The sequence below is a fragment of the Nesoenas mayeri genome (assembly GCF_963082525.1).
Source record: "Nesoenas mayeri genome assembly, chromosome: 10".
NCBI classification, from domain to species: Eukaryota; Metazoa; Chordata; class Aves; order Columbiformes; family Columbidae; genus Nesoenas; species Nesoenas mayeri.
In genome coordinates, this window is record NC_137560.1 from 9,606,876 (window position 1) to 9,622,524 (window position 15,649).

Here is a 15,649-nt window from a genome sequence, read left to right on the forward strand (position 1 = left end):
GAAAGAGCCACATAACAAAACCAAAAATTATACCTTAGGGGATAACAACAACAACCAACTTTGTAGAAAGACTGCACATTTAAATGCAGGTGTGGACAAAAATTACAAGGGGATTTGCACACCCACCTGTATAAAGTCAACTCAAATTCTAATAACTACACTCTGACCTACCTTAAATAATCAAGTTTTGTATTGTTCCTAAACATGATTCTAAGCACGGGTGAGGACATAATGTAGATGAGAATCCTAATATAATAATATCATCCCATAAGGAAAAATTAAGAACTCATGAATTGGAATCCAGTTAAATAGATAGCAAGCAAATCAGCAAATCTGTATGTTCTTCTACATTTATGTTTTAACATGAAGAATTTTTTTTTTTTAAATATAAAAAAATCTCTTTCTCATCACAGTTCTCTAAAAGGATGAGATACCAGACAGCTATTTGCCTAAACCTGATGAGTCTGACACTGCCATGCCGAAGCTAATGCTGAAGCATAATGAACTGTCAACACTGAAGTTCACTTATGGAAGAAAGTATGCCACAAACTCACGAAATCTTCAGAACCTATGGAGAATAAAACCATGTTTTGGCATCACACATGACTGAAGCTCTGAGGGAAGTCCTTGTTTGTTCTACTTCCCACTTTAACCCCTAACAGAACTCAAATTTATCTGTTACTACAGAATATATTCCTGATGTCACTTTAATTATTTGTTTAAAAAAATGATATTTTTTTTTACAGGTAGAATATTTTTAAGGCCAAGGAAAACAACAAAGTTATTTAGTTTCCTGGAATTTCTGCTTTTACAAAACAAACCTGGAACTATGTGCTGATCTGCCAGGACAAGCAGAGAAAAGAAGAACAAACTTTTGCTGTCTATAAACGAAAGTAAAAAAAAAATCCCAAACAAATGAAAAAAACCCGCTCCATTTCAACATCAATTAATTCCTCTTCACACAGCTGGGAAGAAAACTCACGGGGACACGACGCCCCCCGAGGAACAGCGGGACCGACCTCGCCAGGGAGCGCAGCCGGTGACAGCTCTGACAGGCTGCGGCCGGCAGCACGGCCCGGCCCGCACCGCGCCTTGCGGCAGCGGCCTGTTCGCCGGCACCCAACGGGAGCAACCGCCGGCGCTGCCCGTTCCAACCGAGGGTTTAAAGGTCAGCACAGCGGGCCGGGGCCCCCCCACGCCGGAGAGCCGCCTCCATAGCCGAGCAGGCCCAGCGGAACCCCGCGCGGAGCGGCGCCTCCGCAGGCCCCGGCGCAGGAGGAAGAGCCCCCGAGGAGGGGGCGGGCCGGCCGGCGGAGCACCGGGGCGGGCGGGGCCGGCGCGGCGCAGGCCCGCCCCCCCGCCGGGAGGCTGACAGGCCGCGGGGGGACGCGGCGCAGCGCCCGGCCGGGCCCGGCCGCCCCAGGCCTCAGCAGCGCTTCGGAGGGCGCCCCCTAGCGCGGGGGCGGGGCGCGCAGGCCAACCCGCCCCCGTCCGGCGGCTCCCTCAGGGCCTCAGGCGACCCGTTCCCCCCTGCCCGGAGCAGAGGCCACGGCCGCCAACCGGCCCGGCCCGGCCAGGCCCAGCCCAGGGGAAGCGCGGAGGCGGCGCGGCCCCTTCCCGCCCGCCGCCCCGTACCTGCCCGATGCCCCGCTGGGTCGCCGCCGCTGCCCCGGCCCCTGCGCTCGGCCCCGCACACCCCGCGGCGGCCGCGATTGCTATGGCGGGCACACACTTTGCGCGTCACCACGCCAGAGGTCGCGTCACGGCGCGCGAGGCGGCGGCGCGAGCAGCAGTGAGGCTGGGGGAGGAGGCGGCGAGGGCCTCGCGCTCGGCCTCCCGGGAAACGGAGTTCGCGCGAGGTGAGCCCGCTGCGCATGCGCGTTTCGGGCTGCTGCGCCGCGAAGGACACTGGGAGTTGTGGTTCTCGGCGGGCGCCGCCATTGCGCCTTCTCAGCACAGCCCAGAGCGCTGCGGCGGCTCGTAGGCGAAGGGGCGTTCTCCCGGGAGAGAGGCGAAGCTGTGGACTCTGCTGCTTCCAAGCCGGCGCTGAGGAGCCGCCGAGCAGCGGCTGCCGGCCCCGATACCCGGGTGTCTGCCCCGATAGCAGTGCAGCAGCTGGCGCGCCGCCAGCCCGTCCTGCAGCCCCCGGGCACGGCGGCGACCGGCACCGGCTCTGCCTTTCACTCCGTCCTCACGTCGAGGCTGAGTGTTCACTTGTGCGTAGTTCACCGGCTAATGTTACTTCCAGGTAGACAGCCAGGTGTTCCGGCAAGAGGGCAGCTTGAGGATGAGCTTAGATGACATTTGTGCCTTCGGTCCCTGCCCAGAGCACTTTCCCCTCTTCTTATCCGCAAGACAGGAACGTCATTCTATTTTCTCCCAGTTAAACTGCAGCCGGTTTGGCTGTGGAAGGCAAACCCCACAGCGGGGCCGAACACCCACCTCGGCTCTGACCATGCCCAGCAGCAGGAGGCGCAGACCGGACCGAAGCATTCCTCAGGCTCTCCTGAACCTCCAGAGCTCCTGTTCCCACAGCCCCAGCCTTCCTCCCGGCTGGAGAGTTCATCCTCTCCACAATCCTTTCCTCTAGCACCCCCCAGGAGAAGCGACACGCATGCAACGAGAGAGTGCGTGCAGAGAAAGCTTTCAGTACCGTGTAGCCCCATTCCTGTTTGCTTTTCCCGTACAAAGTCTTCCATTCCTCTGGGTTTTTTTCCTTATCTGCTGTCTCTGCAGTGGGAGTAGCCCAGCTCTTCGGGAAGCACTGTGTCCTTTTACGGTGGTAATAAGTTATTATTCTGCACTGTCCCGTGCCACGGCATATTAAGTTACGCATGCAGAAGATCTGTGCATTCTCAGCAAGGTCACCATTTCTGAGCGGGAGGAAGACAAGGAAGGGTACACTTCTCAACCACACCCCTATGGCTGGGTGAAGGATCAAAGGTATCAGACCTGCCTGCAGCATTATTATCCAGGGAGCAACACCATATCCACAGCTGCACCTTCTTCTCCGCTTCGCGGCAGCTGGCAGCCTCCAGGCCAGCCACAGAGCTGTTCAGGAGGCTGCAGAGGTTAGCGCTCCCACCTCCCACCACCTAAGCTCAAAGGGCTAAAAGCAAAATTAATGTTTCCAGCTCCTGCCATGTCTATGATGCACAGGAGATAGGGTCACTTCTCTGAGAAAGTGGGGTTCAGTCCCCCAACTCACCTGGCTTGGAGCCTGCTGCTTCATTGCCTGATATGTTTTGGGACAGCTTGCAGCTACACCCAGGCAGCTGTGCCACAGCCTCCTACACAAGCTGCCTGGCATGGTCAGGCCTCCAGCTCCTGCATTTCCAGGCCTCAGGAGATATTTTGGAAGGGCTCAGTTTAACACCCTTATTCTCCATAGGGCAGCTGAGAGTCCTACTGACTCACTTGGCAAAGCCAAGACAGTATGAGCTCTCCTTTCATTTGGCTTCTCTTTAAAAGCAATGAAACCTCAGCTCGTGCTGCAGTTCTCTACTAATTGCCCAGGAACAGGCAGAAGCTCTTCTCTTAAAGGAATAAATAAGAGTAAAAAATGGGTAAATAAGAGGAAACAGGGTCCTCCCTCTCAAGGAAAGGCTTCATAAGCACTGGCACCATCTCCAACTGAGATGTTTCCTGCCCCAGAAGTGTCCACATTAACCCTCTTACTTACACTGCACCTGTATAAACTCCTGCCATGGGCACTGTTTGAACAGTCACAGATTCTGCTACCACACTTCTAATATTTGACTGTGAAGTCATGATTAACTACAGATGTCGACTGCAGCAGTGAGAATCCTGCTGCAGAAATCCCCCTGAGCACTGGATATAGTGAGCGACCCCTCACCTTCACACCAGCCCTTTCCTTTAATAGTGTAATTGAAGAGAAAAAGACAACACCAAACTATTGCTGTGGATTGCAGAGCAATAAAACAAGGGGCCAGCAGTAAGGTTGTACCTCTTACCCTCTTGGATCTTGTGGCAGAGAGATAGGCCTGTGGCATGTGAGGAGGGGAAGGTTATCTCTGCATGTTCACCTCTATGGGCTCCCCAGCCAGAAAGACAACATACTTGCTTGGGATGGTTAACTAGCAATGATGACTTAAGGCTGAATCAAACCTTACACTCACTTGAACAAAATAACCACTTCTCCCCATTGTTGTCACATGCAAGGTCGCCTTGCAATCCTCTGGTGAGATCTGCAGTCTGTAAACAGAGGATAAACCCACTTCACCAGACTCTCATAAGCTTCTAGGCTGAAGGACGATTAATTGTGGAATCAGAGGAGAAACAGCACTAGTAAAAGAAGCCAGGAGACAGAACCTGTGTTTCCAGAGGATGCCTGAAGTACAGCTAAGAGAGGAAGGATGTGGCTGGGATGCATCATCTGCTCACAGCTGCTGACAGGGAGCCCAGACCCAGCCTCCAGGCAGCAGCTTCACCTGCCTGCCTGGATAGACCTTTGCTCTGGGAATGAGAAAAAAGTTTGTGATCAGGAAGCTCACAGCATTCAGAGAGACTCCTCACCATGGCTGCCCTACAAGGACAGGAAGGACCCTTCAGGTTTTCAGGAGAGTTAATTGCTTACCTTGACCTCCCACACAGTTCTACACTGATAAAATTTGACTTCTTACACTTCACCTTTTATTAACCGCTCCATCTGCTTGTGGGAGTCAGTTTGCTCATCACCTTGTTTCTACTTGCAATTGAGTTTCTGTTGTAGGGCAGCTGAGACAGTAGTTACTGACTTAGCAGCTATCAACCTCTGCAGCATAATTTTGCTGTATGACTCATAGCAGGTGAGTAGTAAGTCCAGTAATAAAGTTCAGTCCCTTCTCAGCACTTGTGTGTATCACACCACTGCTGCAAGTACACACAGCACCCAGTTGGCTGAACTGAACATTTGGGAGGGTCTGAACCTGCCCTGGTAAGATACTTGTAAACTGAGGGGTGTTTCTTCACAACTCCCGTGCCTAAGGGGACTGCAGAAATCAGGCGGGAGGTCAGATGTCTGGGGAGCTGCACGTGGGAATGGAGGACATTTTCCAGGGGTGCAGTGGAGGTCAGTCTGCCTGTGCACCGGTTCAGCTGTGACGCTCTGCTCTGGGGAGTGCTTCCCTGCCTTCCACCCCACCAGCCTCCTGCAGTGCCTGTGGGTACCTGGGCAGTGAGCAGCACACACAAAGGTCTCCCAGGAAGGCCTCAGCTCCAGCCTTAGTACCATCAATCGCCTTGGTCTGCCTGAATAGTTCAGAAGCTGTTTTATGAGGTGTGATACAGTGCTGGGGCAGCTCATATTTGCAATGATATCCCTCATGCCACAGGAGCTTTGAACACTGTCTAGACTCGCCAACAGCACTTGATTGGCATGTATATAATGCTAAGTTTTTACATGCTGTGCAAAAGATTGCTTGATGGATTAGATTATAGCCATGAGTGACCTGCAAGCTGGCAGCCAGCACGTCAGCAAATGGTCTGTGCCCGTTTATTGCCTACATCTGAAAGAAGGCAGATACTACAACGGAAAAGATGTGATAAAAGAGGTAGAATATGGGAGAAAGCAGAGCAGTTTCATCCTGCCTGCCTAGACAGACTGAGCGGAGCAGAGAGGCTGAAGGCATTGCCACAGGCTACCTGCAATCCAGGTGACCATCGGCAAATGGGACCAAAACATGTGCACTCAGCACCCCTGACAAATGATGTGTGACAGGGAACAGTCCAATCACTAGGTGGCACACCAGGATCATCACACCAGACCAGCATCCCTTGGGAGGAGAGGAAAGCAAGCAAAATAACCCGAAGCACAAATTAATAAGCAATCATCTGGGGCTGGTGTGCTTAGAATGAGCCATTTCTTTACACACACGTGGAGCAAAACCGTCCAACGACTAGAGAAATAAAATGTAAAAGAGCAGACAAAGTTTGTTCACTCAATCAAATTCTGCCTGTGCTTCTGTGCTATTTCTAAGTGACAGTGGGTAAGGTGGGGGAGGCCCACTCATGAGTGGAGTGCAAAGCACAGAGGGCAGTAGAGGTGGATGTTGCTCCAGGGAATGCAGTTACCAGCTCTTCCAAGAGTTATGCCTCCTCTTGTGTGTGGAGAGAGCTTCTGGGTTTTGCTTAGAGCAGAAAAAGTTAAGCAAAGTGCAGAGAGAAGTTTCTTGCAACAGATAAAACTTGTCTGTTTCCCAGATGGAGGTGGAGTGATGGACAGTGCAACAGGCTAACATTACCTAATGCAAAAAAGAGTTCAAGTGTGGTTATTTGTGGGGAGAAGAAAGAGTGATAGAAGGGTGATAGCATCGTTTCTGGGGCAAGTTTTCTCTAGGCTGGAGCTAACACAGAAACACAAGCTAAAACCAGCTAAGCTATTCACAAGGAGGGGCTAGAAAGAGACCTACATTTTTACAGAGGCCCAGCTACCATTGTGTATTGTTCTGCTACTGTAGATCAGTACAAGCAGTTCACTTTTGAAAGCATTGAGGACTATATCATGGCCAAGTATGCTAACTCTTCTGGACATTCACAGGGTCTGCAGGACTTGTCATCCAGCACAGAGTGCACCTCAGGCTTTCCGAGAGTTTGCATGGACTCAGCAGTGCAGACACCGGTTCACCAGCAGCATTGTCCCTCGAGCAATGGTTTGGTTGAGAATTTAGCCCAGACTGAAGAGAGAAGCCAGATCTATATCTAGGAACACAGAAATGCAGAAGAATGTAGTTCATCAGCTCAGATACTAATGAGAACATGAGAAGGCAAACGGCTTTCTTCCAAACCAGCTAGTGCCAAAACTCTCCATTCAGACACTCAGTCTGATGCCAAGAGCACATAACTCTGCCTAGCTGAGAATCTGAATGACAACACGTCTGTGTTCACAAGCCAAAAGTCAACAGGGAAGTTAAACAATACAAAATGATGGCTGTTGTGTGAAGTAGAGGTTCATGCACTGGCATAAGCCTCTCCTTTTTCAGTAGCATGGCACCAAAACCTAACCATGCTGCAGTGACACTGCATGGTAGGTAGTATGGGGCAGAGTCTTGCTCAGAGCTTTAGACTCAGCTTCTCACAGGCATCAAGCAGCTTCAAGCAGATATTAATACTTCTCCTCTGTCCCAAATTACTGTAAACTGGGGTTATTGGTGCGTTCTGTGGTGTATGGGCTGTGTCTTGCCCAGGGGGATGAGCCATGACTCAGCAATTGGGAAACAGCCTTTGCGAAAGTGGAACCACATAGATAAACCATTTAAATGGAATGTATGATGGAGAATATGAAACAAGTAGGGGATAATAAGTACACACAAAGTGGCATTATGGCAGTGAGACATGGTTTTCTCACTAAACTGATTTCTCTAATGGGGAATGAGTTAAAAGTTCATTTCAGGCACTATACAAAATCCCTTGCTAGTTTTTGTGGTTTAATGAGGGTTTTCCTTTTTTATCTGCTTTGTTACTATAGGAAACAGCAACTCAACAAGCAAAGAAAACTCTTCACACAGAAGGAAGCAAGAAAAGATTATGCACAGCAGGCTATGACATGCCTGCAAGTCACACACTGGGAGTATAAACAAATTCCTCCTAATGTTTTCCAGCAACAAGGATTTTAGGGATTACTTGTAGCAACAGCAGCTTTAAAAAACAAAGACTAAACAAAACCAGGAAAGACTATGGTTTTAAGACAACTGTCCTTTTTTTTTTTTTTAAGAGAGATTATCAGACCTGAAGTGCAGGTTATATATGTGTTCTCTTCATGGAGTTAATCAGGTCAAGCATCCGCATGTGACAGTTTTGATGCATGGGGAAACAATAAGCAAATTGGTGAAGGTGGGCTATAATGATTACAGGCACTGTAGATATGTAAAACATGTTAATTTTGAATTAATGAGTTGTTTTATCCCTGAGGGTTTCCATGAAGGGTCTTAGTAACAACTATGTGGTGTTGCCCATATGTAGCTTCTCCAGTATTTGCTAATCTAAATCTTTAGCTTGACAGTGGCAGTTACAGCTCTCAAAGCTCTGCAGATATCTGGTCCAAGCAGCCACGTGTGCATGGTACCACCGCAATCACTACCGAGACATTTGGACCTGGACCACTGTAAAATCTGAATACCGATCACTTTACTCTCACGTACATTCAGCCACACCTTGAAAGAAGCCTTGAAGCTGCCCCAGCAACATAAAGCATTCAACAGCTTTTGGCACAGGAAAAATCATCAGCTGAAATGAGGAAATGTAAAGCTGCGAAGCAGGACAGGCTGCAGGAACTTGTGCTGGGATTTACCTGGGACACTTGTCCCAAGTTTCCCTCTCCCATGAAGCAGTTCATGTTTTGTCACGCAAAAGGAATTACTTCCTCTGGCAACACCTCTGTGCTGCCCTGACCCCAAATGGCCTCTGCAGCCCCAGAAATGCTCTGGGACAGGGACATTTCAGGGCACTTTACTGAAACACTGAGCACCACCAAGCCCACATACCTTGGAAATGCAAGCAGGCCTTGGCACATGGTGTTAACGGCGCAGACCCAGATCCCTGCTGTCCTGGGTGACTTCATAAAGTGCTAGTTCCGGCACTGAACTCAAAAAGCCAGGTGAAGAAAGAAGCATCGGCTTGAGAGCTCTTCCCTTCCCTCTTCCAGTTGTCCTCTCATGTAGACAACACTGTCTCTTCTTTCTTCCAGGTGCTGCATAGCCCCAGTCAGTGGGGAGGGAATATAGCAAGAATTAAGTTTAATTATTCTCTTTGCTCAAATAAAACAGAAGCTCCTGCTGATAGGGCAGAAAGGGAAAAGCACTGAATTTTCAGGAGTTAAACATGGTGCCAACCCACAAAGGAGAAAAATCCCACTGCTTTCCAGGGCACAGCACACTGTGTTGGCAAATGCAGAGACATACTTATGGGCTTTGCTCTCCAGGGAGCTTCGTTTGTGAACATTTTGTTGCATTTATAGGAGTTCAGGGTATTTTTATCTAGCAGTCTATTCCTGTTGGGATGCAGATCCTTATCTTTATTTTAAAAGCAGCATTGCTGTATGATAACCAGAAAAATAGCTGAATGTCACCTCTGCTTCTGGAGCTGGAATTAGGAACAGTTTGGATGTCCAGTAGCAACTACAAATGATAGTAAGTGGGTGACATGAAGCTCTGAAGCTCTTCACTCAAGCTGAAAGCCCAGCATGTTCTCTTTAACACACACAGCTCGCTCTGTACTGGAGGATGTTTCTGAAAAAGAAACAATTTTACCACTTCTGGACATAACAGAACAACAACCTAAAAAAATACCAACTTTAGTACTGGACATTTACATGTAAGTATTTACGATTTAGAGACTGTGAGTAAACTTGACTTGCAACAACATTGCAAGTTGCATTTGCATAACAAACAATGTAGTCTAAAAAGTGGTACCTTTCTTCAGGCCTAATTGCCACCTCTTAGATGTATGTATCTGCCTGCTGCAATATGATTCTTAAATTGTGATAAAATGCAACATTAAGAAATGGAGGCATTCTGGAGGGATAATTTTGCCATTACCACTGCAAAGAATTTATATATATATATATATATACATATTTGAGAGAGTTATTCACTTGATTCTTTCTGCTTCTAGTCTTCTTCAGAAAAAAAGATCCTTTTGAGCTGTTGGACATACCAAGTCACCAGAACAACTGGATAGGACTGGCAGAAATTTTCCCTGTATTACCTTACTTGACAGTCTGTGTTTTGTGTTTAATGTAATGTTTGTATCCTTATCATAATATGACATTACAATTAATGTAGCATCTGGACAGTAATCTTCAGTGTAGCCTGGGAGGGAAACAATGCTTCAGCCCAAAGAGAAGCTAAAAAGATGGCAGGAAGTGATGAGAGATGTTTATGGCTTTTACAGCCTGTTTGGACAGCAGAACTCACAGGAGATTTTTGCAATACAGATACAAAGCTTTGAGCCAGGAAGGAAGAAGGAGGCGTGTTTAACCACTTTTTGAGGCTAGGATGCTATTTTCCACAAAACAGAGTTTTGCATTGTGGCTGCAAGTACTAAGGTTTATTTTGTTTTGTCTTTGGATTGTGGGAGTAAAAAGCTGGTCTCCTTGAAATACGTGGGATGTGAGTGACTCAGATAATAAATGCAAGATTTCACCATAGACATTGTGAATCACCTCCAGCACGGCCCCTCCCAGCCAGTTCCACAGCAGACAGGTGTGTCAGGCCTTGCTACCTGCCCCATGAGCTCCTTGTGATGCACAACCATCTGCCGCTAGCTATTGTTAGCTCGTGCTGTGTTCCCTGGGCTGTGGAATACTGCCCATGAGCAACGGGAGAATCTCCTGGCAGACGAATCCCCAAGGGACATCAGCAAGGAACAATGTTGTCTGCTGTGGAAAGGTTTACAAACCAGCTGCAGTTACTTACCATCCAGCAGATTAATATTCAGTGTTTGCTTCAGAGCAGCATCTTCAGATCTAAACCTACAAGTCTCCGTATATCCCCTTCACAAAGTGCAACCAGCTAAAAGGGGATGCTGAGGTCTCACATCTACAGCTCTTCTGAACTATTAATAGAATTCCCTCCTCACCTGGAGTTGATCAGCATCACCCTCCCAAGAGCCTTGAAAGATGGGAAAAGAGGAGGAAAAAACTTGATTTCTTAAAGCCAGGCAAGTTCACAAGCCATTTTGCTTGCTGGACTAACTGCAGAGATTCTCTGCACTTTTAGATAATTCTTTTGCTCCTATTCCAAACACTGCTTTTCTCTCTTGGTCCTTTACCAAGACTTGGGTAACACATGGATTCTGCAGTCAGTGGAGTTTTACCCCATACCCTGTACATGTAGGAGAACATGTCACCCTGCAGACACTATCATACCCCACAGTTCTATCTCCCTTCCTCTGGAAACTGTACTGGATAGTGGGAATTTGCTCCATTAGGAATAATCCCCAGGAGCGATTCACAGCTGGCTGAAGGGGATTTGCTAGAGGCTGGGCTGTGGCTCTCCTCTTCCCCATAAAAGTGTCAAATGCAGCATCCTCATCCTCGAACTGTGTTTTCTGGAAGGAGTCTCTGACTTCACCCTTTGCTTCTGCCACAGTCACAGTGTCCAGATCTGCAAGTCCTGCTCAGGGCCTTTCATCCCATCTCAATTCACTTGATGGTGGGGAACTGCTAAGAGCATTCATGTCCCAAACCTCTCTGAGGAATTTGAGAGTCTCCTTCCCATGCAGGCACCAGCTGGGAGCAAACCATTCCTCCTCAGCTCTGCACCCAGACTGTGTGCAAGCAATTTTAAACCCAGGGTGTGGATTAGTTGAATATAACTAAGAAAATCAAAGATGATTAAGAAAACAAGTTTGTGTGCTGTGGAATATATCTCCAGCCTGAAACAGCTAAAAAGCTCTGCAATTCACCCGCGAAGTTCCCAGAGGTGCACAGATCTCCTGATAACATTGAAGCACCCTGAGAGCCAGCGTTCCTGCCTCCAGGTCACCTCCCAGTGGAGCTGAGAGCACAGCACTTGTGTTCAGAAACACCTCCACCTGGGAATCTTCCAGAGGTCTGTATCAGTGCAAAAACCTCTACCTACTTCTTTTCACTCTTGTGGAACAAGTGGCTGTGCAGAGGAGTGACCAGGGCTGTCACCTCCTGCTACAGCCCTCTGCCCCATCTTCTGTCCATTTGTGACCCCAAAGCACACCGGGGTTGCTGCGTCCACAGGGGCTGTTAGCAGGTATATGTAAACCTGCCTGGGCAAGTTTTGCTTCTATTATTTGGCTGATTTCTAACCATCTGCAGCTACAGTTCCAGTCATTCCCTGGCTCCTTCTGTCTTGTCTCTTCTTGTGTGGTTTTTCTTTAATTTTCTCCTAATACTTCACATAATTCTGGTTGCTATGCAGTGTTTCCATGCTCAGTCATCTGTAACAATCCCCAACCATGGGTGTGTGCAGCTTGGGTGCACTGTGGACATTTTCCTGATGAATTTGCCCTTTTTGTATAGTTACTCTGGCTGCTTGGAAATAAACTGAAAACAACTGTTACTAATACCTTCCCTGTCCTAGTACCAATTAACTTCAGAAAAATAGTATTTTCCAACATCCTTTGTGTGGTCTAGACCAGGGTACAGACAGTAAGGTAAATCATATGGCTTAATTTACTCTTCACTTTTGTTCTCACCAGTGCCATGTAGATGAGGAAGGTAGGTAGAGTGGAGCAAGGAAGTGGTGCAGTGGAACTGCACCCACAAAGGGGGTACATTTGAACAGCTACCTGGGTTCTGTGCTGAGTCACCACATAGGGTGATGGGGCAGTCCCAGAGGCTGCTTCCTGCACCAGAACCTGGAGAAAGGGAATGATCTAAGTTCAGTCCCTCCACATGCTGAACACAGGTCCCAGTCCCCAGACTATTAAAAGGCAACCATGTGCTCTCTCATGCCTGAAAGGGAGTTCTGTGCAGTTCCGAAAGCTCTTCAACAGAAACATTGCCACCTTAACTGCTTTTCTGATCTGCAAACAGCAAATTTCCAAAAATAATTGTCCAGCCTCTTGATTGCTTTGTCCTCCCCTCCTTCCTGCCAATGGCCTGGCTGGGCAGGTTGTGCTGTGTTTGAGCAAGGAAGGTCATTCACCTGCACAGGCTCCAGCCATACAAAAGAATGAATAACCTGTACTTTATGCATTGGGACATCTCGTGCACACAAGCAGCCCCAAGATTACCCCCTTCACACAGACAGTTCCATAATTTTTCTACTTAAATACATCTGCCACCAAAACTATTTGAAAGCCTTGCAGGAATGATCATGTGCTTTTGAAACAGAGATACTTCCTTAAGCCTGAGACACCATTGTAAAGCCAGAGGAGTCAATAAAAGGAGGAAAATGCTGCTTAATGCAGTTTAAAGAGTTGTTGTTTAGAGGGTTGTTTTTCAAATGCGTGAAATGGCCTACTGTGGGGGGAAAGCAGACTACAATGATGTTAGATTATTCCAAAATTCAGATACCACTCTTTGTAGGAGGACAGAAACTGTAGAGAGTACTACACTACACCAGTATATTCCCACTGAGTGAGGAAGCCAAAATAACTGCTGTGAAGATCCCTTTCCAAAGACAGGGCATGCCAAGATGCTAGAGCATAATGAATTGTGGATTTTAAACACATCAATTTCTGCCATTAGCAAGATTATGTTCTTCAACTCCACCAATGTTTTAGAATGATGTTTCAGCATCACGAGTAGTGTGAATAATATATACTGGGAGTGAAACAGGAAAGGACATCAGAGTAGCAGCAAAGAGAATGTAGGTACAAATTAGGAGATGCTATGGCTTGCATCTCATTGTATGGAGTTTTAAATGTTAAAATAGTAATTGCAGCGCACAGGGTGTTGAGGAAACCCCTCCAGTACAACAGGCCCCACCTGGAAGACAGTGGGCAACAGCTGCGGGTGGGATGCAACCACAGATACCCATGGCATGACAGGAATGGAGCAGGTCCTGGTGACACTAACACTTCGCTGCCTGAACAAGCAGACGTGTATGACCAGGAAATCTCACATGGTACATTGCCTCAGGATTACAATACTAAAATGTAACTGTTACTGCTAATAAATAAAACGTGAAATCAACACTAATCCCTTCATATGGGCTGCTTACATCAAAGAACTTGCAGTGATTACAGGTGTTCTAACAAACAAAAGATTAGGTCCAGCATGAAGAATAAAAAAAGAGAGAAGAAAGCATACTGAAAAGCAAAGAGGAAAAGCTAGGTATCTGGTTTTGTAGCTGTAGATTAATAGTAAACCCTGGATGAATCTACTGAATGAAGAAGCAAATGTAGGTCTTATCAGCATCAACATGAAAAGTGCACTGAATTATCTTCCCAAACCTTGACAATCCACCTCCTTCACAGTCCTTCTGCCTGTTGTATATCTGCTCAAAACCAAGAAATCTTTTATTATTAGTCATTTAGTTGCACATATCCTTCCCTCTTCCATAAAACAAACACCTCCCGTTGCCATCCTCATCTGTGAGGATAAGTTTCAGGATAAACAACTGAAGCACAGTTGTGAAATGAGGAAAACAGAAAAAGCTCACTGTTTCCATCTGCTCCATAGCCATGCTACCTACCAGCATCATTCACATATAATTTGTAGTCATGGTAAACCCCAGGGTCTTCATCAACAGATGATGTGAGGGTAGAGACCAACAGCCTGAACCCTAGGAAGAGCAGCAGGGACTGAAAAGCAGTCCTTCACTTCTCTACCAACAGCACATACCTGCTGCTCTTAAAGGGACAAGAAGTGAGGAGCCAAGGGGATCCCAGAACTGCTAGGGCAAGGTTGTCCCCAGTCAGTGCTCATACCACAGTACCTAGGCCAGATCAGCCAAGGGACAGCAGTCAGCATCAACCAAGAACACAAGTTACCAGGCAAGTTCATGGTGATAAGGCAGCACCAAACTTAAGCTAAGAAACAACTCTATAGGCCACATTCAACAATACCAACCAAAGTCAAACACATCCCAAGACTAAGTACCCAGGGCTGAGTTTAAATAGAGCCCCTGTGCCAATTGACAGTGAGGGGTGAGTGGAAGCCCCAGGTGTGGCTGGTCAGGGCTGTTGAGGCCCATTAGGTCCCTAACATCTGCAGCCCAACACAGGGACAATGTTATCGCACATGGGAAAACCCCCTTGTTCAGAGTATTATCAAAGTTGATTCCTCAGGAGAAAGCTGACTGTAGCATTAGAAAGGGGGTTTGAAAGCACGGCTGGGAGCAAGGCAGTCCTGACCAGCCACTGGGTTTATTTTCCACTAAGGAAGGTGAGGAGGTGATTTTTTATCCTGTGTCCTCCTCTTGTTCTAGGTGAGTGAAATGTCCTGGGATACAGAAAGGCCACACTGGCCAGAAAAGAGTCAGTGCATTTTGGGGGTGAAGTGGGAGTAGATGTTGTTGTGCTCACCTGGCTGCACCTGCTGTAACCAGCTGTCTTGGAAGGAGGGCTTAAAAGGAGTGAGCTGGACCTGAGAGGGAGTACAAGGATGTCTGGTTTCTTAGGCTGGGTTTAGAGGCAAGTAAGGCTCTAGTAATATCTTGTTGTAAAACTGTTTTTTAGTTGCTTACTTCATTCTCAGTTGCACTACAATATGTGTTTCTGACTAAGCAAAACAAGAAAGAAACTATGTAACTTCAAAATATTTTTTACCTCCCTGTGACTTTGCTAATGGGCCTCACGGGTAATTCAATGAAACACTTGTGTGTGCTAGAGCTGTGGGTTTAACTTTGTCACCTTCATGGGAGTTCTCAACACTGCAGGTCTCTGTGGACTTTGCTGCTGGCTCCACAGTCCTTGTCCTTGCAGTAGGTGGCTAAGCAGGCTGAGTCCTGCTTTAGTGGGATGCCCTGCTGTGGGGATTGCCGGGAGCTGCTGTGTGACCTTCTCTGATAAGGTGCTGCCTTGCGTTACTTCTTAAATTTGTTACTTTTGTTTCTTTAAATATACCACTGCTCTTCCCATGAGCAAAGCGCCCTCTCTTGCCCCCACTTCCTCCTGTTACTCTATATATCATTGTATTTTTGTTATTCCCTTTCCTGACCAGAAACTGCAAATACTTGTACCTTCCTCTAGAAAAGGTGGTGCCTCGTTTTACCTTCCTGCTGTCTTC

At 47.5% G+C, this 15,649-nt stretch overlaps 1 protein-coding gene across 5 annotated transcripts in view; it reads right to left on the minus strand.

The window, feature by feature from the left end:
- The window catches only part of DCAF1 (DDB1 and CUL4 associated factor 1), a 50,107-nt gene extending 48,348 nt beyond the window's left edge, over positions 1 to 1,759 (minus strand). For 4 of the 5 annotated variants that reach the window (XR_013922567.1, XR_013922568.1, XM_080350758.1 and 1 more), the window contains exon 1: positions 1,636 to 1,759. The gene's annotated coding sequence lies outside the window, so the exon portion shown is untranslated. Of the gene's footprint in view, positions 1 to 1,019; positions 1,249 to 1,635 lie in introns of those variants that run through there. The other variant, XM_080350759.1, reaches the window with a different exon arrangement.
- Between the last annotated feature and the right edge of the window lie 13,890 nt (positions 1,760 to 15,649).